Source organism: Pan troglodytes, chromosome X (assembly GCF_028858775.2).
Source record: "Pan troglodytes isolate AG18354 chromosome X, NHGRI_mPanTro3-v2.0_pri, whole genome shotgun sequence".
Taxonomy (NCBI): domain Eukaryota; kingdom Metazoa; phylum Chordata; class Mammalia; order Primates; family Hominidae; genus Pan; species Pan troglodytes.
Genome location: NC_072421.2, coordinates 114,366,303 through 114,371,053, shown reverse-complemented (window position 1 = coordinate 114,371,053; position 4,751 = coordinate 114,366,303). Strand labels below are relative to the sequence as shown.

Sequence of the window (4,751 nt, the reverse complement as noted above, 5' to 3'; positions counted from 1 at the left end):
GCATTGTACTCACCCAGTTTCTTTCTTTTCTTTTCTTTTTTTTCTGTTTTTGAGATGGGTCTCACTCTGTCACCCAGGCTGGAGTGCAGTGACACCATCTCGGCTCATGGCAACCTCTGCCTCCTGGGTTCAAGCTATTCTTCTGCCTCAGTAACTGGGACTACAGTTGTGTGACACCATGCTTGACTAATTTTTTTGTGTATATTTTTTTAATAAAGACAAGGTTTCACCCTGATGGCCAGGGGTACTCACCCATTTTCTGAATGCAGCTGACCATGGGTAACTGAAACCTAGGAAAGTGAAACCACAGATAAAGGGATACCACTGTATATGGTGGTTGAGTATTGGAGGCATGTGGTGAAGAATGTGGAGTTGAACTAGAAGAAAGGAGAAAGAGGTCAATGTTGCTAGGACATTATTCTCTTTGCAATGTTAAGCTAACAACTATGTCATTGCAAACCTCAGTTTGAGAAAACTATTTGAAAAGAAAGCCACAAGAACAAAGCTGGAGGCATCACGCTACCTGACTTCAAACTATACTACAAGTCTACAGTAATCAAAACAGCATGGTACCGGTACCAAAACAGAGATACAGACCAATGGAACAGAATACAGCCCTCAGAAATAATGCCACATATCTACAACCATCTGATCTTTGACAAACCTGACAAAAACAAGAAATGGGGAAAGGATTCCCTATTTAATAAACGGTGCCGGGAAAACTGGCTAGCCATATGTAGAAAGCCGAAACTGGATCCCTTCCTTAAACCTTATACAAAAATTAATTCAAGATGGATTAAAGACTTAAACGTTAGACCTAAAACCATAAAAACCCTAGAAGAAAACCTAGGCATTACCATTCAGGACATAGGCACGGACAAGGACTTCATGTCTAAAACACCAAAAGCAATGGCAACAAAAGCCAAAATTGACAAATGGGATCTAATTAAACTAAAGAGCTTCTGCACAGCAAAAAAAAAAAAAAAAAAACTACCATCAGAGTGAACAGGCAACCTACAGAATGGGAGAAAATTTTTGCAATCTACTCATCTGACAAAGGGCTAATATCCAGAATCTACAATGAACTCCAACAAATTTACAAGAAAAAAACAAACAACCCCATCAAAAAGTGGGTGAAGGATATGAACAGACACTTCTCAAAAGAAGACATTTATGCAGCCAAAAGACACATGAAAAAATGCTCATCATCACTGGCCATCAGAGAAATGCAAATCAAAACCACAATGAGATACCATCTCACACCAGTTAGAATGGCAATCATTAAAAAGTCAGGAAACAACAGGTGCTGGAGAGGATGTGGAGAAATAGGAACACTTTTACACTGTTGGTGGGACTGTAAACTAGTTCAACCATTGTGGAAGTCAGTGTGATGATTCCTCAGGGATCTAGAACTAGAAATACCATTTGACCCAGCCATCCCATTACTGGGTATATACCCAAAGGACTATAAATCATGCTGCTATAAAGACACATGCACACGTATGTTTATTGCAGCACTATTTACAATAGCAAAGACTTGGAACCAAGCCAAATGTCCAACAATGATAGACTGGATTAAGAAAATGTGGCACATATACACCATAGAATACTATGCAGCCATAAAAAATGATGAGTTCATGTCCTTTGTAGGGACATGGATGAAGCTGGAAACCATCATTCTCAGCAAACTATTGCAAGGACAAGAAACCAAACACCGCATATTCTCACTCAAAGGTGGAATTGAACAATGAGAATACATGGACACAGGAAGGGGGACACAGGAAGGACATCATACACCTGGGCCTGCTGTGGGGTGGGGGGAGGGGGGAGGGATAGCATTTGGAGATATACCTAATGTTAAATGACGAGTTACTGGGTGCAGCACACCAACATGGCACATGCATACATATGTAACTAACCTGCATGTTGTGCACATGTATCCTAAAACTTAAAGTATAATAATAAAAAAAAAGAAAATGTTTGTGTTGGCCTGGGCAGCACATATACTAAAATTGGAACGATACAGAGGAGATTAGCATGGCCCCTGCACAAGGATGACATGCAAATTCGTGACACGTTCCTATTTTTCAGGAAACAACAGATGCTGGAGAGAATGTGGAGAACTTAGGCATGCTTTGACACTGTTGGTGGGAGTGTAAATTAGTTCAAACACTGCGGAAGACAGTGTGGTGATTCCTCAGGGATCTAGAACTAGAAATACCATTTGACCTAGCCATCCCATTACTGGGTATACACCCAAAGGATTATAAATCATGCTGCTATAAAGACACACGCACACGTATGTTTATTGCAGCACTATTTACAACAGCAAAGACTTGGAACCAAGCCAAATGTCCAACAATGATAGACTGGATTAAGAAAATGTGGCACATATACACCATGGAATACTAAGCAGCCATAAAAAATGATGAGTTCATGTCCTTTTCAGGGACATGGATGAAGATGGAAATCATCATTCTCAGCAAACTAATGCAGGGACAGAAAACCAAATACCACATGTTTTTAGTAAAAAGTGGGAGTTGAACAGTGAGAACACATGGACACCGGGAGGGGAACATCATACACCGGGGCCTGTTGGGGGTGGGGGTGTTGGGGAGGGATAGCATTAGGATAAATACCTAGCATAGATGACGGCTTGTTAGGTGCAGCAAACCACCATGACATATGTATCCCTATGTAACAAACCTGCATGTTCTGCACATGTGTCCCAGAACTTAAAGTATATCTAAAAAATGCTTATTGTGGTTTTGAGTCTCAAATAAAATGACACCTTCAAAAAAAAAAAGAAGAAGAAAGCCACCATGGAAATTTAAGGTATCAAAATCACTTATACTTAAAGAAGCAATTTCACATCTAACGCTGGAAACTACAGCTTATGATTTCTAGTCATCCAGTGAAATGAAATGTGAATTTGCTCATTATTGACTTGATATCATTTTCTGAAATATATCTGAGGTTTTAGAGATGTTAGTAGTTGAGTTCTGCCTTGTCTTTTTTTTCTCTTGGAGTCTTTATTATGCTCCGTTTCCATGCATCAGATGTCTCCAAATCACTTTAGTCATGTTGTTCTCCCCTTTACTTTGATTCAGTTTGATATTTTCCACCATCTGGTTTCAGGCTTTTAAATGGGTATCTGGAGGCTAATATTTCAACATTCTAGTAAGAAATGGTAATTAAAAAATATGTTTCCTTTATTACTCTGTGGTGACTGAAAGAAAACAGGCAAACAGTACTACATTGTCTCTCATTTTAATGCAGCTGTATATCAGTCAGAATCTCAACAACTTGCGGATTTCTTTTTGTATTCTAGGTCAATGCAGAAATTATATTTCCCAGTGAATAAAATGTACAGCCTCCTACAAGTCATGGAAGCCAGGATGAATTTGTCATCTCCAGTGCTAAGTCTTTCATTGGGTCTATGGTTCTCAAGAGAAGTTATTCCTCTTTGGGATACAAGGGAGAAAGGAATGTTATGATAATTTGTTCTCACTATTAACATACATATTATAAAATCAATTATGTACTATCTATCTGAATATATACACCTATATATAGCTATTGACATAATTTATATACTTTCTTGACAATAACCACTTCAACAATAATTACCACTCAAGTTAGTTAAAATGTGAAAACAAACGTATTACATTATGTGGAACTGGAAAATATTTAGGTCATTCTCAGCTCTGATATATTAGCAAAATTTAATTTTTTAAAACTTCAGTTTAAAAAATGTTGTGAACTATTTTCTAGACAATTACCAAATGAGCTTATATTTATACTATAAACAAGAAATGGATCTCACAGTAACAGAGTAAGGAAAAGACTGTCTGTTTGGTAGACCTCTGGTTCAGAACCCTTTTTCACTTGGTTGACTAATAGAAGAAATCCCATAATAGAAGGTTTCTGCTTTACTTATAAGATTTAATCCATTTTTAAAATGTAATTCCAGTTGGGTGGAGAAAACTATTGAGTCTTAGCAGCCTGTGATTCTTAAGTTTAAATGAGCTTATCATATGAGAACTAAAATTTTAGAACTAGGAAAAAAAATATAAGAGAAAGTTTTTGAGAGCACTGAGTGTCTAAGGAAAATGAGGACATTGTACCACTGGTGAGGAAAAAAAAGACATGGAAAGGTGTGGACAAAAGAACTAAACTCCTATTTGGTGAATATCACAGTTGTGCTGATAAAGTATCCATTCAGTCATTTATTCAACAATTATTCACTAGGCATTGGAAATACGCCTAGTGAGTAGAAGCAAAAATGCTCTTACAGAGCTAGAATCTAGACTCTAGACAAAATTCCAGGCAGTAATAACAACACAAAGAAAAACTACCAACTAAGATGGATTCTAGGAAGAAGTAAGGAGTATTAGAAAGAAATTTGACCTGAGTTCTGCTGGGAGACTTGAAGGACCATGGGATAAAATGTTCAATAAAACAAAGGATAGCATGTACAAAGTCCTGGTGTTGTGAGGGAATATGGCAGGCAGAAAGGCCTGATAAAGCCCTGTGTAGCTGAATTACAGAAAGATAGAGAAGTGTAATTAAAAAAAAAAAAAGCACTTGAAAAATAGGTGAAGCCCAAAGCACAGAGAGATTTGTTGAAATGTTAAGGAGTTTTAATCTTAACCTAAGAGCAATAAGAAAACATTGAAAAATATTAAATTGAAAGAGGAGCCACTGATAAGGTTAGCATTACAATTTTTGGCAGCATTTGAAAGTTGCTA

At 37.4% G+C, this 4,751-nt stretch overlaps 1 non-coding gene across 1 annotated transcript; it reads left to right on the top strand.

Annotated features, from left to right (window-relative positions):
• The first annotated feature begins 1,982 nt into the window (after window positions 1-1,982).
• Window positions 1,983-2,089, top strand: LOC112207131 (U6 spliceosomal RNA). Its single transcript, XR_002941600.1, has one exon. It is a non-coding gene; the product is annotated as a U6 spliceosomal RNA (small nuclear RNA).
• The last annotated feature ends 2,662 nt before the right edge of the window (window positions 2,090-4,751 follow it).